The following is a 24,730-nucleotide window of genomic DNA, read 5'->3' on the forward strand; positions in this document are numbered from 1 at the left end:
TACCTTATAACGTATAACGTTATATGCTATTACGTAATAACGCATAACGTTATATAATAATACCTTATAACGTATAACGTTATATAGTATTACGTAATGACGTATAACGTTATATCCTATTACGTAATAACGTATACCGTTATATAGTATTACGTAATAACGTACAACGTCATATACTATGACGTATAACGTTATATCCTATTACATAATAACGTATAGCATTATGTACTATTACGTAATGACGTATAACGATATATCCTATTACGTAATAACGTGTAACGTTATATACTACTACCTTATAACGTATAACGTTATATGCTATTACGTAATAACGCATAACGTTATATAATATTACCTTATAACGTATAGCGTTATGTACTATTACGTATTGACGTATAACGATATATCCTATTACGTAATAACGTGTAACGTTATATACTACTACCTTATAACGTATAACGTTATATGCTATTACGTAATAACGCATAACGTTATATAATATTACCTTATAACGTATAACGTTATATAGTATTACGTAATGACGTATAACGTTATATCCTATTACGTAATAACGTATACCGTTATATAGTATTACGTAATAACGTACAACGTCATATACTATTACGTAATGACGTATTACGTTATATACTATTACGTAATGACGTATAACGTTATATACTATTACGTACTAACGTATAACGTTATATACTATTACGTACTAACGTATAACGTTGTATGCTATGACGTACTAACGTATAACGTTATATACTATTACATAATAACGCATAACGTTATATAATATTACCTTATAACGTATAACGTTATATACTATTACGTAATGACGTATAACGTTATATCCTATTACGTAATAACGTATATCGTTATATAGTATTACCTTATGACGTATAACGTTATGTAGTATTACCCTATAACGTATAACGTTATATACTACTACGTACTAACGTATAACGTTACATACTATTACGTAATGACGTATAACGTTATATAATATTACGTAATGACGTATAACGTTATATCATATTACGTAATAACGTATACCGTTATATAGTTTTACGTAATAAAATATAACGTCATATACTGTTTACGTAATGACGTATAACGTTATATACTATTACGTAATGACGTATAACGTTATATCCCATTACGTAATAACGTATAACGTTGTATCCTATTACGTAATAACGCATAACGTTATATGATATTACCTTATAACGTATAACGTTATATACTATTACGTAATGACGTATAACGTTATATCCTATTACATAATAACGTATATTTTATATACTATTACGTAATGACGTATAATGTTATATCCTATTACGTAATAACGTATAACGTTATGTACTATTACGTAATGACATATAACGATATATCCTATTACGTAATAACGGGTAACGTTATATACTATTACCTTATGACGTATAACGTTATATAATATTACGTAATGACGTATAACGTTACATCCTATTACGTAATAACGTATATCTTTATATAGTATTACCTTATGACGTATAACGTTTTGCAGTATTACCCTATAACGGATAACGTTATATACTACTAAGTACTAACGTATAACGTTATATACTATTACCTTATAACGTATAACGTTATGTAGTATTACCCTATAACGTATAACGTTATATACTACTACGTACTCACGCATAACGTTATATACTATTACGTAATAACGTATACCGTTATATACTATTACGTAATAACGTATAACGTTATATACTATTACGTAATAAGGTATAACGTTATGTAGTATTACCATATAACGTATAACGTTATATTCTATTACGTACTGTCGTATAACGTTATATACTATTACGTACTAACGTATAACGTTATATACTATTACGTAGTAACGTATAACGTTATATACTAATACCTTATGGCGTATAACGTTATATACTATTACGTAATAACGTATACGTTATATACTATTACGTAATAACGTATAACGTTATATACTATTACGTAATAAGGTATAACGTTATATACTATTACGTAATAACGTATACCGTTATATAGTATTACGTACTAACGTATAACGTTATATACTATTACGTAATGACGTATAACGTTATATACTACTACGTAATGACGTATAACGTTATATCCTATTACGATATAACGTATAACGTTATAGACTATTACGTACTGTCGTATAACGTTATATTCTATTACGTACTGTCGTATAACGTTATATACTATTACGTACTAACGTATAACGTTATATACTATTACGTAGTAACGTATAACGTTATATACTATTACGTAATAACGTATACCGTTATATAGTATTACGTATTAACGTATAACGTTATATACTATTACGTAATGACGTATAACGTTATATACTATTACGTAATAACGTATAACGTTATATATTATTACGTAATAAGGTATAACGTTATATACTATTACGTAACGACGAATAACGTTATATACTATTACGTAATGACGTATAACGTTATATCCTATTACGGAATAACGTATAACGTTATATAGTATTACCTTATAACGTAATAACGTATACCGTTATATACTATTACGTAATAATGTATAACGTTATATACTATTACGTAAAAACATATAACATTATATACTATTACGTAATGACGTATAACGTTATATACTATTACGTAATGACGTATAACGTTATATACTATTACGTAATGAAGTATAACGTTATGTAGTATTAGCTAATGACGTATAACCTTATGTAGTATTCCCTTATAACGTATAACGTTATATACTATCACGTACTAACGTATAACGTTATATACTATTACGTACTGTCGTATAACGTTATATACTATTACGTAATAACGTATAACGTTATATATTATTACGTAATAAGGTATAACGTCATATACTATTACGTAATGACGAATAACGTTATATACTATTACGTAATGACGTATAACGTTATATCCTATTACGGAATAACGTATAACGTTATATAGTATTACCTTATAACGTAATAACGTATACCGTTATATACTATTACGTAATAATGTATAACGTTATATACTATTACGTAAAAACATATAACATTATATACTATTACGTAACGACGTATAATGTTATGTAGTATTACCTTATGACGTATAACGTTATGTAGTATTACCTTATGACGTATAACGTTATGTAGGATTACCTTATAACGTATAACGTTATATACTATTACGTACTAATGTATAACGTCATATACTATTACGTAATGACGTATAACGTTATGTAATATTACCTTATAACGTATAACGTTATATAGTATTACGTAATGACGTATAACGTTATATCCTATTACGTAATAACGTATACCGTTATATAGTATTACGTAATAACGTACAACGTCATATACTATTACGTAATGACGTATTACGTTATATACTATTACGTAATGACGTATAACGTCATATACTATTACGTAATGACGTATAACGTTATATCCTATTGCGTAATAACGTATAACGTTATGTACTATTACGTAATGACGTATAACGATATATCCTATTACGTAATAACGTGTAACGTTATATACTATTACCTTATAACGTATAACGTTATATGCTATTACGTAATAACGCATAACGTTATATAATAATACCTTATAACGTATAACGTTATATAGTATTACGTAATGACGTATAACGTTATATCCTATTACGTAATAACGTATACCGTTATATAGTATTACGTAATAACGTACAACGTCATATACTATGACGTATAACGTTATATCCTATTACATAATAACGTATAGCGTTATGTACTATTACGTAATGACGTATAACGATATATCCTATTACGTAATAACGTGTAACGTTATATACTACTACCTTATAACGTATAACGTTATATGCTATTACGTAATAACGCATAACGTTATATAATATTACCTTATAACGTATAGCGTTATGTACTATTACGTAATGACGTATAACGATATATCCTATTACGTAATAACGTGTAACGTTATATACTACTACCTTATAACGTATAACGTTATATGCTATTACGTAATAACGCATAACGTTATATAATATTACCTTATAACGTATAACGTTATATAGTATTACGTAATGACGTATAACGTTATATCCTATTACGTAATAACGTATACCGTTATATAGTATTACGTAATAACGTACAACGTCATATACTATTACGTAATGACGTATTACGTTATATACTATTACGTAATGACGTATAACGTTATATACTATTACGTACTAACGTATAACGTTATATACTATTACGTACTAACGTATAACGTTGTATGCTATGACGTACTAACGTATAACGTTATATACTATTACATAATAACGCATAACGTTATATAATATTACCTTATAACGTATAACGTTATATACTATTACGTAATGACGTATAACGTTATATCCTATTACGTAATAACGTATATCGTTATATAGTATTACCTTATGACGTATAACGTTATGTAGTATTACCCTATAACGTATAACGTTATATACTACTACGTACTAACGTATAACGTTACATACTATTACGTAATGACGTATAACGTTATATAATATTACGTAATGACGTATAACGTTATATCATATTACGTAATAACGTATACCGTTATATAGTTTTACGTAATAAAATATAACGTCATATACTGTTTACGTAATGACGTATAACGTTATATACTATTACGTAATGACGTATAACGTTATATCCCATTACGTAATAACGTATAACGTTGTATCCTATTACGTAATAACGCATAACGTTATATGATATTACCTTATAACGTATAACGTTATATACTATTACGTAATGACGTATAACGTTATATCCTATTACATAATAACGTATATTTTATATACTATTACGTAATGACGTATAATGTTATATCCTATTACGTAATAACGTATAACGTTATGTACTATTACGTAATGACATATAACGATATATCCTATTACGTAATAACGGGTAACGTTATATACTATTACCTTATGACGTATAACGTTATATAATATTACGTAATGACGTATAACGTTACATCCTATTACGTAATAACGTATATCTTTATATAGTATTACCTTATGACGTATAACGTTTTGCAGTATTACCCTATAACGGATAACGTTATATACTACTAAGTACTAACGTATAACGTTATATACTATTACCTTATAACGTATAACGTTATGTAGTATTACCCTATAACGTATAACGTTATATACTACTACGTACTCACGCATAACGTTATATACTATTACGTAATAACGTATACCGTTATATACTATTACGTAATAACGTATAACGTTATATACTATTACGTAATAAGGTATAACGTTATGTAGTATTACCATATAACGTATAACGTTATATTCTATTACGTACTGTCGTATAACGTTATATACTATTACGTACTAACGTATAACGTTATATACTATTACGTAGTAACGTATAACGTTATATACTAATACCTTATGGCGTATAACGTTATATACTATTACGTAATAACGTATACGTTATATACTATTACGTAATAACGTATAACGTTATATACTATTACGTAATAAGGTATAACGTTATATACTATTACGTAATAACGTATACCGTTATATAGTATTACGTACTAACGTATAACGTTATATACTATTACGTAATGACGTATAACGTTATATACTACTACGTAATGACGTATAACGTTATATCCTATTACGATATAACGTATAACGTTATAGACTATTACGTACTGTCGTATAACGTTATATTCTATTACGTACTGTCGTATAACGTTATATACTATTACGTACTAACGTATAACGTTATATACTATTACGTAGTAACGTATAACGTTATATACTATTACGTAATAACGTATACCGTTATATAGTATTACGTATTAACGTATAACGTTATATACTATTACGTAATGACGTATAACGTTATATACTATTACGTAATAACGTATAACGTTATATATTATTACGTAATAAGGTATAACGTTATATACTATTACGTAACGACGAATAACGTTATATACTATTACGTAATGACGTATAACGTTATATCCTATTACGGAATAACGTATAACGTTATATAGTATTACCTTATAACGTAATAACGTATACCGTTATATACTATTACGTAATAATGTATAACGTTATATACTATTACGTAAAAACATATAACATTATATACTATTACGTAATGACGTATAACGTTATATACTATTACGTAATGACGTATAACGTTATATACTATTACGTAATGAAGTATAACGTTATGTAGTATTAGCTAATGACGTATAACCTTATGTAGTATTCCCTTATAACGTATAACGTTATATACTATCACGTACTAACGTATAACGTTATATACTATTACGTACTGTCGTATAACGTTATATACTATTACGTAATAACGTATAACGTTATATATTATTACGTAATAAGGTATAACGTCATATACTATTACGTAATGACGAATAACGTTATATACTATTACGTAATGACGTATAACGTTATATCCTATTACGGAATAACGTATAACGTTATATAGTATTACCTTATAACGTAATAACGTATACCGTTATATACTATTACGTAATAATGTATAACGTTATATACTATTACGTAAAAACATATAACATTATATACTATTACGTAACGACGTATAATGTTATGTAGTATTACCTTATGACGTATAACGTTATGTAGTATTACCTTATGACGTATAACGTTATGTAGGATTACCTTATAACGTATAACGTTATATACTATTACGTACTAATGTATAACGTCATATACTATTACGTAATGACGTATAACGTTATGTAATATTACCTTATAACGTATAACGTTATATAGTATTACGTAATGACGTATAACGTTATATCCTATTACGTAATAACGTATACCGTTATATAGTATTACGTAATAACGTACAACGTCATATACTATTACGTAATGACGTATTACGTTATATACTATTACGTAATGACGTATAACGTCATATACTATTACGTAATGACGTATAACGTTATATCCTATTGCGTAATAACGTATAACGTTATGTACTATTACGTAATGACGTATAACGATATATCCTATTACGTAATAACGTGTAACGTTATATACTATTACCTTATAACGTATAACGTTATATGCTATTACGTAATAACGCATAACGTTATATAATAATACCTTATAACGTATAACGTTATATAGTATTACGTAATGACGTATAACGTTATATCCTATTACGTAATAACGTATACCGTTATATAGTATTACGTAATAACGTACAACGTCATATACTATGACGTATAACGTTATATCCTATTACATAATAACGTATAGCGTTATGTACTATTACGTAATGACGTATAACGATATATCCTATTACGTAATAACGTGTAACGTTATATACTACTACCTTATAACGTATAACGTTATATGCTATTACGTAATAACGCATAACGTTATATAATATTACCTTATAACGTATAGCGTTATGTACTATTACGTATTGACGTATAACGATATATCCTATTACGTAATAACGTGTAACGTTATATACTACTACCTTATAACGTATAACGTTATATGCTATTACGTAATAACGCATAACGTTATATAATATTACCTTATAACGTATAACGTTATATAGTATTACGTAATGACGTATAACGTTATATCCTATTACGTAATAACGTATACCGTTATATAGTATTACGTAATAACGTACAACGTCATATACTATTACGTAATGACGTATTACGTTATATACTATTACGTAATGACGTATAACGTTATATACTATTACGTACTAACGTATAACGTTATATACTATTACGTACTCTTGTATAACGTTATATGCTATGGCGTACTAACGTATAACGTTATATACTATTACATAATAACGCATAACGTTATATAATATTACCTTATAACGTATAACGTTATATACTATTACGTAATGACGTATAACGTTATATCCTATTACGTAATAACGTATATCGTTATATAGTATTACCTTATGACGTACAACGTTATGTAGTATTACCCTATAACGTATAACGTTATATACTACTACGTACTAACGTATAACGTTACATACTATTACGTAATGACGTATAACGTTATATAATATTACGTAATGACGTATAACGTTATATCATATTACGTAATAACGTATACCGTTATATAGTTTTACGTAATAAAATATAACGTCATATACTGTTTACGTAATGACGTATAACGTTATATACTATTACGTAATGACGTATAACGTTATATCCCATTACGTAATAACGTATAACGTTGTATCCTATTACGTAATAACGCATAACGTTATATGATATTACCTTATAACGTATAACGTTATATACTATTACGTAATGACGTATAACGTTATATCCTATTACATAATAACGTATATTTTATATACTATTACGTAATGACGTATAACGTTATATCCTATTACGTAATAACGTATAACGTTATGTACTATTACGTAATGACATATAACGATATATCCTATTACGTAATAACGGGTAACGTTATATACTATTACCTTATGACGTATAACGTTATATAATATTACGTAATGACGTATAACGTTACATCCTATTACGTAATAACGTATATCTTTATATAGTATTACCTTATGACGTATAACGTTTTGCAGTATTACCCTATAACGGATAACGTTATATACTACTAAGTACTAACGTATAACGTTATATACTATTACCTTATAACGTATAACGTTATGTAGTATTACCCTATAACGTATAACGTTATATACTACTACGTACTCACGCATAACGTTATATACTATTACGTAATAACGTATACCGTTATATACTATTACGTAATAACGTATAACGTTATATACTATTACGTAATAAGGTATAACGTTATGTAGTATTACCATATAACGTATAACGTTATATTCTATTACGTACTGTCGTATAACGTTATATACTATTACGTACTAACGTATAACGTTATATACTATTACGTAGTAACGTATAACGTTATATACTAATACCTTATGGCGTATAACGTTATATACTATTACGTAATAACGTATACGTTATATACTATTACGTAATAACGTATAACGTTATATACTATTACGTAATAAGGTATAACGTTATATACTATTACGTAATAACGTATACCGTTATATAGTATTACGTACTAACGTATAACGTTATATACTATTACGTAATGACGTATAACGTTATATACTACTACGTAATGACGTATAACGTTATATCCTATTACGATATAACGTATAACGTTATAGACTATTACGTACTGTCGTATAACGTTATATTCTATTACGTACTGTCGTATAACGTTATATACTATTACGTACTAACGTATAACGTTATATACTATTACGTAGTAACGTATAACGTTATATACTATTACGTAATAACGTATACCGTTATATAGTATTACGTATTAACGTATAACGTTATATACTATTACGTAATGACGTATAACGTTATATACTATTACGTAATAACGTATAACGTTATATATTATTACGTAATAAGGTATAACGTTATATACTATTACGTAACGACGAATAACGTTATATACTATTACGTAATGACGTATAACGTTATATCCTATTACGGAATAACGTATAACGTTATATAGTATTACCTTATAACGTAATAACGTATACCGTTATATACTATTACGTAATAATGTATAACGTTATATACTATTACGTAAAAACATATAACATTATATACTATTACGTAACGACGTATAATGTTATGTAGTATTACCTTATGACGTATAACGTTATGTAGTATTACCTTATGACGTATAACGTTATGTAGGATTACCTTATAACGTATAACGTTATATACTATTACGTACTAATGTATAACGTCATATACTATTACGTAATGACGTATAACGTTATGTAATATTACCTTATGACGTATAACGTTATGTAGTATTACCTTATAACGTATAACGTTATATTCTATTACGTACGGTCGTATAACGTTATATACTATTACGTACTAACGTATAACGTTATATACTATTACGTAGTAACGTATAACGTTATATACTAATACCTTATAACGTATGACGTTATATACTATTACGTAATAACGTATACCGTTATATACTATTACGTAATAACGTATAACGTTATATATTATTACGTAATGACGTATAACGTTATATCCTATTACGTAATAACGTATAACGTTATATACTATTACGTAATGACGTATAACGTTATATCCTATTACGTAATAACGTATACCGTTATATAGTATTACGTAATAAAATATAACGTCATATACTATTACGTAATGACATATTACGTCATATACTATTACGTAATGACGTATAACGTTATATCCCATTACGTAATAACGTATAACGTTGTATCCTATTACGTAATAACGCATAACGTTATATGATATTACCTTATAATGTATAACGTCATATACTATTACGTAATGACGTATAACGTTATATACTATTACCTTATATCGTATAACGTTATATAATATTACGTAATGACGTATAACGTTATATCCTATTACGTAATAACGTATATCGTTATATCCTATTACGTACTAACGTATAACGTTATATACCACTACGTAATAACGTGTAACGTTATATAATATTACCTTATAACGTATAACGTTATATCCTATTACGTAATAACGTATAACGTTATATACTATTACCTTATAACGTATAACGTTATATAATATTACGTACTAACGTATAACGTTATATACCATTACGTAATAACGTGTACCGTTATATCCTATTATGTAATAACGTATAACGTTTTATTCTATTACGTAATGACGTATAACGTTATATCCTATTACGTAATAACGTGTAACGTTATATACTATTACCTCATAATGTATAACGTTATATACTATTACGTAATGACGTATAACGTTATATACTATTACGTAATGACGTATAACGTTATATACTATTACGTAATGACGTATAACGTTATATCCTATTACGTAATAACGTATAACGTCATATACTATTACCTTATAACGTAATGACGTATAACGTTATATCATATTACGTAATAACGTATAGCGTTATATACTATTACCTTATAACGTATAACGTTATATCCTATTACGTACTAACGTATAACGTTATATACTATTACGAAATGACGTATAACGTTATATCCTATTACGTAATAACGTATAACGTTATATACTATTACGTCATGACGTATGACGTTATATCCTATTGCGTAATAACGTATAACGTTATGTACTATTACGTAATGACGTATAACGATATATCCTATTACGTAATAATGTGTAACGTTATATACTATAACCTTATAACGTATAACGTTATATGCTATTACGTAATAACGCATAACGTTATATAATAATACCTTATAACGTATAACGTTATATAGTATTACGTAATGACGTATAACGTTATATCCTATTACGTAATAACGTATACCGTTATATAGTATTACGTAATAACGTACAACGTCATATACTATTACGTAATGACGTATTACGTTATATACTATTACGTAATGACGTATAACGTTATATACTATTACGTAATGACGTATAACGTTATATAGTATTACGTAATGACGTATAACGTTATATCCTATTACGTAATAACGTATACCGTTATATAGTATTACGTAATAACGTACAACGTCATATACTATTACGTAATGACGTATTACGTTATATACTATTACGTAATGACGTATAACGTTATATACTATTACGTTATGACGTATAACATTATATAATATTACGTTATGTTGTATAACGTTATATACTATTACGTGATAACGCATAATGTTCTATAGTATAACCTTATAACGTATAACGTATAACGTATAACGTTATAGCATTACGTAACAACGTATAACGTTATATATTATTACGATATAACGTATAACGTTATATACAATCTAGTAGTAACGTACAACGTTATATACTATTGCGTAATAATGTATAACGTTATATAATATTACCCTACAACGTATAACGTTATATAGCATTACTTTATAACGTGTAACGTTAAATAGCATTACTTTATAACGTGTAACGTTATATAGTAATAACCTATAACGTATAACGTTAAATAGTATTACCTTATACTTTATAATGTTATATACTATTACGTTATAAAGTATAACGTTATATGCTATTACGTAATAACGTATAACGTTATATAGTATTACCTTATAACGTATGACGTTATATACTATCACGCAATAACGTATAACGTTAAATACTATTACGTAATGACGTCTAAGGTTATGTAGCGTTACGTAACAACGTATAACGTTATATACTATTACGTAATAACGTATAACGTTATATACTATTACGTAATAACGTATAACGGTACATACTATTACCTTATAACGTATAACGTTATATACTATTACGTACTGTCGTATAGCGTTATTTACTATTACGTACTAACGTATAACGTTATATACTATTACGTAATGACGTATAACATTATATACTATTACGTAATGACGTATAACGTTATATACTATTACGTAATGACGTATAACGTTATATACTATTACGTAATGAAGTATAACGTTATGTAGTATTAGCTAATGACGTATAACCTTATGTAGTATTCCCTTATAACGTACAACGTTATATACTATCACGTACTAACGTATAACGTTATATACTATTACGTACTAACGTATACCGTTATATACCATTACGTAATAACGTATAACGTTATATACTATTACGTAATAACGTATAACGGTACATACTATTACCTTATAACGTATAACGTTATATACTATTACGTACTGTCGTATAGCGTTATTTACTATTACGTACTAACGTATAACGTTATATACTATTACGTAATGACGTATAACATTATATACTATTACGTAATGACGTATAACGTTATATACTATTACGTAATGACGTATAACGTTATATACTATTACGTAATGAAGTATAACGTTATGTAGTATTAGCTAATGACGTATAACCTTATGTAGTATTCCCTTATAACGTATAACGTTATATACTATCACGTACTAACGTATAACGTTATATACTATTACGTAATAACGTATACCGTTATATACCATTACGTAATGACGTATAACGTTATATACTACTACGTAATGACGTATAACGTTATATCCTATTACGATATAACGTATAACGTTATATACTATTACGTACTGTCGTATAACGTTATATACTATTACGTAATAACGTATAACGTTATATATTATTACGTAATAAGGTATAACGTCATATACTATTACGTAATGACGAATAACGTTATATACTATTACGTAATGACGTATAACGTTATATCCTATTACGGAATAACGTATAACGTTATATAGTATTACCTTATAACGTAATAACGTATACCGTTATATACTATTACGTAATAATGTATAACGTTATATACTATTACGTAAAAACATATAACATTATATACTATTACGTAACGACGTATAATGTTATGTAGTATTACCTTATGACGTATAACGTTATGTAGTATTACCTTATGACGTATAACGTTATGTAGGATTACCTTATAACGTATAACGTTATATACTATTACGTACTAATGTATAACGTCATATACTATTACGTAATGACGTATAACGTTATGTAATATTACCTTATAACGTATAACGTTATATAGTATTACGTAATGACGTATAACGTTATATCCTATTACGTAATAACGTATACCGTTATATAGTATTACGTAATAACGTACAACGTCATATACTATTACGTAATGACGTATTACGTTATATACTATTACGTAATGACGTATAACGTCATATACTATTACGTAATGACGTATAACGTTATATCCTATTGCGTAATAACGTATAACGTTATGTACTATTACGTAATGACGTATAACGATATATCCTATTACGTAATAACGTGTAACGTTATATACTATTACCTTATAACGTATAACGTTATATGCTATTACGTAATAACGCATAACGTTATATAATAATACCTTATAACGTATAACGTTATATAGTATTACGTAATGACGTATAACGTTATATCCTATTACGTAATAACGTATACCGTTATATAGTATTACGTAATAACGTACAACGTCATATACTATGACGTATAACGTTATATCCTATTACATAATAACGTATAGCGTTATGTACTATTACGTAATGACGTATAACGATATATCCTATTACGTAATAACGTGTAACGTTATATACTACTACCTTATAACGTATAACGTTATATGCTATTACGTAATAACGCATAACGTTATATAATATTACCTTATAACGTATAGCGTTATGTACTATTACGTAATGACGTATAACGATATATCCTATTACGTAATAACGTGTAACGTTATATACTACTACCTTATAACGTATAACGTTATATGCTATTACGTAATAACGCATAACGTTATATAATATTACCTTATAACGTATAACGTTATATAGTATTACGTAATGACGTATAACGTTATATCCTATTACGTAATAACGTATACCGTTATATAGTATTACGTAATAACGTACAACGTCATATACTATTACGTAATGACGTATTACGTTATATACTATTACGTAATGACGTATAACGTTATATACTATTACGTAATGACGTATAACGTTATATACTATTACGTACTAACGTATAACGTTGTATGCTATGGCGTACTAACGTATAACGTTATATACTATTACATAATAACGCATAACGTTATATAATATTACCTTATGACGTATAACGTTATATACTATTACGTAATGACGTATAACGTTATATCCTATTACGTAATAACGTATATCGTTATATAGTATTACCTTATGACGTATAACGTTATGTAGTATTACCCTATAACGTATAACGTTATATACTACTACGTACTAACGTATAACGTTACATACTATTACGTAATGACGTATAACGTTATATAATATTACGTAATGACGTATAACGTTATATCATATTACGTAATAACGTATACCGTTATATAGTTTTACGTAATAAAATATAACGTCATATACTGTTTACGTAATGACGTATAACGTTATATACTATTACGTAATGACGTATAACGTTATATCCCATTACGTAATAACGTATAACGTTGTATCCTATTACGTAATAACGCATAACGTTATATGATATTACCTTATAACGTATAACGTTATATACTATTACGTAATGACGTATAACGTTATATCCTATTACATAATAACGTATATTTTATATACTATTACGTAATGACGTATAACGTTATATCCTATTACGTAATAACGTATAACGTTATGTACTATTACGTAATGACATATAACGATATATCCTATTACGTAATAACGGGTAACGTTATATACTATTACCTTATGACGTATAACGTTATATAATATTACGTAATGACGTATAACGTTACATCCTATTACGTAATAACGTATATCTTTATATAGTATTACCTTATGACGTATAACGTTTTGCAGTATTACCCTATAACGGATAACGTTATATACTACTAAGTACTAACGTATAACGTTATATACTATTACCTTATAACGTATAACGTTATGTAGTATTACCCTATAACGTATAACGTTATATACTACTACGTACTCACGCATAACGTTATATACTATTACGTAATAACGTATACCGTTATATACTATTACGTAATAACGTATAACGTTATATACTATTACGTAATAAGGTATAACGTTATGTAGTATTACCATATAACGTATAACGTTATATTCTATTACGTACTGTCGTATAACGTTATATACTATTACGTACTAACGTATAACGTTATATACTATTACGTAGTAACGTATAACGTTATATACTAATACCTTATGGCGTATAACGTTATATACTATTACGTAATAACGTATACGTTATATACTATTACGTAATAACGTATAACGTTATATACTATTACGTAATAAGGTATAACGTTATATACTATTACGTAATAACGTATACCGTTATATAGTATTACGTACTAACGTATAACGTTATATACTATTACGTAATGACGTATAACGTTATATACTACTACGTAATGACGTATAACGTTATATCCTATTACGATATAACGTATAACGTTATAGACTATTACGTACTGTCGTATAACGTTATATTCTATTACGTACTGTCGTATAACGTTATATACTATTACGTACTAACGTATAACGTTATATACTATTACGTAGTAACGTATAACGTTATATACTATTACGTAATAACGTATACCGTTATATAGTATTACGTATTAACGTATAACGTTATATACTATTACGTAATGACGTATAACGTTATATACTATTACGTAATAACGTATAACGTTATATATTATTACGTAATAAGGTATAACGTTATATACTATTACGTAACGACGAATAACGTTATATACTATTACGTAATGACGTATAACGTTATATCCTATTACGGAATAACGTATAACGTTATATAGTATTACCTTATAACGTAATAACGTATACCGTTATATACTATTACGTAATAATGTATAACGTTATATACTATTACGTAAAAACATATAACATTATATACTATTACGTAACGACGTATAATGTTATGTAGTATTACCTTATGACGTATAACGTTATGTAGTATTACCTTATGACGTATAACGTTATGTAGGATTACCTTATAACGTATAACGTTATATACTATTACGTACTAATGTATAACGTCATATACTATTACGTAATGACGTATAACGTTATGTAATATTACCTTATGACGTATAACGTTATGTAGTATTACCTTATAACGTATAACGTTATATTCTATTACGTACGGTCGTATAACGTTATATACTATTACGTACTAACGTATAACGTTATATACTATTACGTAGTAACGTATAACGTTATATACTAATACCTTATAACGTATGACGTTATATACTATTACGTAATAACGTATACCGTTATATACTATTACGTAATAACGTATAACGTTAAATATTATTACGTAATGACGTATAACGTTATATCCTATTACGTAATAACGTATAACGTTATATACTATTACGTAATGACGTATAACGTTATATCCTATTACGTAATAACGTATACCGTTATATAGTATTACGTAATAAAATATAACGTCATATACTATTACGTAATGACATATTACGTCATATACTATTACGTAATGACGTATAACGTTATATCCCATTACGTAATAACGTATAACGTTGTATCCTATTACGTAATAACGCATAACGTTATATGATATTACCTTATAATGTATAACGTCATATACTATTACGTAATGACGTATAACGTTATATACTATTACCTTATATCGTATAACGTTATATAATATTACGTAATGACGTATAACGTTATATCCTATTACGTAATAACGTATATCGTTATATCCTATTACGTACTAACGTATAACGTTATATACCACTACGTAATAACGTGTAACGTTATATAATATTACCTTATAACGTATAACGTTATATCCTATTACGTAATAACGTATAACGTTATATACTATTACCTTATAACGTATAACGTTATATAATATTACGTACTAACGTATAACGTTATATACCATTACGTAATAACGTGTACCGTTATATCCTATTATGTAATAACGTATAACGTTTTATTCTATTACGTAATGACGTATAACGTTATATCCTATTACGTAATAACGTGTAACGTTATATACTATTACCTCATAATGTATAACGTTATATACTATTACGTAATGACGTATAACGTTATATACTATTACGTAATGACGTATAACGTTATATACTATTACGTAATGACGTATAACGTTATATCCTATTACGTAATAACGTATAACGTCATATACTATTACCTTATAACGTAATGACGTATAACGTTATATCATATTACGTAATAACGTATAGCGTTATATACTATTACCTTATAACGTATAACGTTATATCCTATTACGTACTAACGTATAACGTTATATACTATTACGAAATGACGTATAACGTTATATCCTATTACGTAATAACGTATAACGTTATATACTATTACGTCATGACGTATGACGTTATATCCTATTGCGTAATAACGTATAACGTTATGTACTATTACGTAATGACGTATAACGATATATCCTATTACGTAATAATGTGTAACGTTATATACTATAACCTTATAACGTATAACGTTATATGCTATTACGTAATAACGCATAACGTTATATAATAATACCTTATAACGTATAACGTTATATAGTATTACGTAATGACGTATAACGTTATATCCTATTACGTAATAACGTATACCGTTATATAGTATTACGTAATAACGTACAACGTCATATACTATTACGTAATGACGTATTACGTTATATACTATTACGTAATGACGTATAACGTTATATACTATTACGTAATGACGTATAACGTTATATACTATTACGTAATGACGCATAACGTTATATCCTACTACGTAATAACGTATAACGTTATATCCTATTACGTACTAACGTATAACGTTATATACCATTACGTAATGACGTATAACGTTATATCCTATTACGTACTAACGTATAACGTTATATACTATTACGTAATGACGTATAACGTTATATCCTATTACGTAATAACGTATAACGTCATATACTATTACCTTATAACGTAATGACGTATAACGTTATATCGTATTACGTAATAACGTATAGCGTTATGTACTATTACGTAATGACGTATTACGTTATATACTATTACGTAATGACGTATAACGTTATATACTATTACGTAATGACGTATAACGTTATATACTATTACGTAATGACGCATAACGTTATATCCTACTACGTAATAACGTATAACGTTATATCCTATTACGTACTAACGTATAACGTTATATACCATTACGTAATGACGTATAACGTTATATCATATTACGTACTAACGTATAACGTTATATACTATTACGTAATGACGTATAACGTTATATCCTATTACGTAATAACGTATACCGTTATATAGTATTACGTAATAAAATATAACGTCATATACTATTACGTAATGACATATTACGTCATATACTATTACGTAATGACGTATAACGTTATATCCTATTACGTACTAACGTATAACGTTATATACTATTACGTAATGACGTATAACGTTATATCCTATTACGTACTAACGTATAACGTTATATACCATTACGTAATGACGTATAACGTTATATCATATTACGTACTAACGTATAACGTAAATATACTATTACCTTATAACGTATAACGTTATATCCTATTACGTACTAACGTATAACGTTATATACTATTACGAAATGACGTATATCGTTATATCCTATTACGTAATAACGTATAACGTTATATACTATTACGTCATGACGTATGACGTTATATCCTATTGCGTAATAACGTATAACGTTATGTACTATTACGTAATGACGTATAACGATATATCCTATTACGTAATAACGTGTAACGTTATATACTATTACCTTATAACGTATAACGTTATATAATATTACGTACTAACATATAACGTTATATACCATTACGTAATAACGTGTACCGTTATATAATAATACCTTATAACGTATAACGTTATATAGTATTACGTAATGACGTATAACGTTATATCCTATTACGTACTAACGTATAACGTTATATACTATTACGAAATGACGTATATCGTTATATCCTATTACGTAATAACGTATAACGTTATATACTATTACGTCATGACGTATGACGTTATATCCTATTGCGTAATAACGTATAACGTTATGTACTATTACGTAATGACGTATAACGATATATCCTATTACGTAATAACGTGTAACGTTATATACTATTACCTTATAACGTATAACGTTATATAATATTACGTACTAACATATAACGTTATATACCATTACGTAATAACGTGTACCGTTATATCCTATTATGTAATAACGTATAACGTTTTATTCTATTACGTAATGACGTATAACGTTATATCCTATTACGTAATAACGTATACCGTTATATAGTATTACGTAATAACGTACAACGTCATATACTATTACGTAATGACGTATTACGTTATATACTATTACGTAATGACGTATAACGTCATATACTATTACGTAATGACGTATAACGTTATATCCTATTGCGTAATAACGTATAACGTTATGTACTATTACGTAATGACGTATAACGATATATCCTATTACGTAATAACGTGTAACGTTATATACTATTACCTTATAACGTATAACGTTATATGCTATTACGTAATAACGCATAACGTTATATAATAATACCTTATAACGTATAACGTTATATAGTATTACGTAATGACGTATAACGTTATATCCTATTACGTAATAACGTATACCGTTATATAGTATTACGTAATAACGTGCAACGTCATATACTATGACGTATAACGTTATATCCTATTACATAATAACGTATAGCGTTATGTACTATTACGTAATGACGTATAACGATATATCCTATTACGTAATAACGTGTAACGTTATATACTACTACCTTATAACGTATAACGTTATATGCTATTACGTAATAACGCATAACGTTATATAATATTACCTTATAACGTATAGCGTTATGTACTATTACGTAATGACGTATAACGATATATCCTATTACGCAATAACGTGTAACGTTATATACTACTGCCTTATAACGTATAACGTTATATGCTATTACGTAATAACGCATAACGTTATATAATATTACCTTATAACGTATAACGTTATATAGTATTACCTAATGACGTATAACGTTATATCCTATTACGTAATAACGTATACCGTTATATAGTATTACGTAATAACGTACAACGTCATATACTATTACGTAATGACGTATTACGTTATATACTATTACGTAATGACGTATAACGTTATATACTATTACGTAATGACGTATAACGTTATATACTATTACGTACTGTCGTATAACGTTATATGCTATTACGTACTATCGTATAACGTTATATACTATTACATAATAACGCATAACGTTATATAATATTACCTTATAACGTATAACGTTATATACTATTACGTAATGACGTATAACGTTATATCCTATTACGTAATAACGTATATCGTTATATAGTATTACCTTATGACGTATAACGTTATGTAGTATTACCCTATAACGTATAACGTTATATACTACTACGTACTAACGTATAACGTTACATACTATTACGTAATGACGTATAACGTTATATAATATTACGTAATGACGTATAACGTTATATCATATTACGTAATAACGTATACCGTTATATAGTTTTACGTAATAAAATATAACGTCATATACTGTTTACGTAATGACGTATAACGTTATATACTATTACGTAATGACGTATAACGTTATATCCCATTACGTAATAACGTATAACGTTGTATCCTATTACGTAATAACGCATAACGTTATATGATATTACCTTATAACGTATAACGTTATATACTATTACGTAATGACGTATAACGTTATATCCTATTACGTAATAACGTATAACGTTATATACTATTACGTAATGACGTATAACGTTATATCCTATTACGTAATAACGTATAGCGTTATATACTATTACGTTATAGGTATAACGTTATATCCTATTACGTACTAACGTATAACGTTATATACTATTACCTTATAACGTATAACGACATATACTATTACGTAATGACATATTACGTCATATACTATTACGTACTGTCGTATAACGTTATATGCTATAACGTACTGTCGTATAACGTTATATACTATTACGTAATAACGCATAACGTTATATACTATTACGTAATAACGTATACCGTTATATAGTATTACGTAATAACGTATAACGTCATATACTAGTACGCAATAACGTATAACGTTACATACTATTACCTTATATCGTATAACGTTATATACTATTACGTAATGACGTATAACGTTATATCCTATTACGTAATAACGTATATCGTTATATAGTATTACCTTATGATGTATAACGTTTTGTAGTATTACGCTATAACGTATAACGTTATATACTACTAAGTACTAACGTATAACGTTATATACTATTACCTTATAACGTATAACATTATATACTATTACGTAATGACGTATAACGTTATATACTATTACGTAATGTTGTATCATGTTATGTAGTATTACCCTATAACGTATAACGTTATATACTACTACGTACTAACGTATAACGTTACATACTATTACGTAATGACGTATAACGTTATATAATATTACGTAATGACGTATAACGTTATATCATATTACGTAATAACGTATACCGTTATATAGTTTTACGTAATAAAATATAACGTCATATACTGTTTACGTAATGACGTATAACGTTATATACTATTACGTAATGACGTATAACGTTATATCCCATTACGTAATAACGTATAACGTTGTATCCTATTACGTAATAACGCATAACGTTATATGATATTACCTTATAACGTATAACGTTATATACTATTACGTAATGACGTATAACGTTATATCCTATTACGTAATAACGTATAACGTTATATACTATTACGTAATGACGTATAACGTTATATCCTATTACGTAATAACGTATAGCGTTATATACTATTACGTTATAGGTATAACGTTATATCCTATTACGTACTAACGTATAACGTTATATACTATTACCTTATAACGTATAACGACATATACTATTACGTAATGACATATTACGTCATATACTATTACGTACTGTCGTATAACGTTATATGCTATAACGTACTGTCGTATAACGTTATATACTATTACGTAATAACGCATAACGTTATATACTATTACGTAATAACGTATACCGTTATATACTATTACGTAATGACGTATAACGTTATATCCTATTACGTACTAACGTATAACGTTATATACCATTACGTAATGACGTATAACGTTATATCATATTACGTACTAACGTATAACGTAAATATACTATTACCTTATAACGTATAACGTTATATCCTATTACGTACTAACGTATAACGTTATATACTATTACGAAATGACGTATATCGTTATATCCTATTACGTAATAACGTATAACGTTATATACTATTACGTCATGACGTATGACGTTATATCCTATTGCGTAATAACGTATAACGTTATGTACTATTACGTAATGACGTATAACGATATATCCTATTACGTAATAACGTGTAACGTTATATACTATTACCTTATAACGTATAACGTTATATAATATTACGTACTAACATATAACGTTATATACCATTACGTAATAACGTGTACCGTTATATCCTATTATGTAATAACGTATAACGTTTTATTCTATTACGTAATGACGTATAACGTTATATCCTATTACGTAATAACGTATACCGTTATATAGTATTACGTAATAACGTACAACGTCATATACTATTACGTAATGACGTATTACGTTATATACTATTACGTAATGACGTATAACGTCATATACTATTACGTAATGACGTATAACGTTATATCCTATTGCGTAATAACGTATAACGTTATGTACTATTACGTAATGACGTATAACGATATATCCTATTACGTAATAACGTGTAACGTTATATACTATTACCTTATAACGTATAACGTTATATGCTATTACGTAATAACGCATAACGTTATATAATAATACCTTATAACGTATAACGTTATATAGTATTACGTAATGACGTATAACGTTATATCCTATTACGTAATAACGTATACCGTTATATAGTATTACGTAATAACGTACAACGTCATATACTATGACGTATAACGTTATATCCTATTACATAATAACGTATAGCGTTATGTACTATTACGTAATGACGTATAACGATATATCCTATTACGTAATAACGTGTAACGTTATATACTACTACCTTATAACGTATAACGTTATATGATATTACGTAATAACGCATAACGTTATATAATATTACCTTATAACGTATAGCGTTATGTACTATTACGTAATGACGTATAACGATATATCCTATTACGTAATAACGTGTAACGTTATATACTACTGCCTTATAACGTATAACGTTATATGCTATTACGTAATAACGCATAACGTTATATAATATTACCTTATAACGTATAACGTTATATACTATTACGTAATGACGTATAACGTTATATCCTATTACGTAATAACGTATAACGTTATATACTATTACGTAATGACGTATAACGTTATATCCCATTACGTAATAACGTATAACGTTGTATCCTATTACGTAATAACGCATAACGTTATATGATATTACCTTATAACGTATAACGTTATATACTATTACGTAATGACGTATAACGTTATATCCTATTACGTAATAACGTATAACGTTATATACTATTACGTAATGACGTATAACGTTATATCCTATTACGTAATAACGTATAGCGTTATATACTATTACGTTATAGGTATAACGTTATATCCTATTACGTACTAACGTATAACGTTATATACTATTACCTTATAACGTATAACGACATATACTATTACGTAATGACATATTACGTCATATACTATTACGTACTGTCGTATAACGTTATATGCTATAACGTACTGTCGTATAACGTTATATACTA

This window comes from Bombus pascuorum, chromosome 11 (genome assembly GCF_905332965.1).
Source record: "Bombus pascuorum chromosome 11, iyBomPasc1.1, whole genome shotgun sequence".
Classification (NCBI taxonomy): Eukaryota; Metazoa; Arthropoda; class Insecta; order Hymenoptera; family Apidae; genus Bombus; species Bombus pascuorum.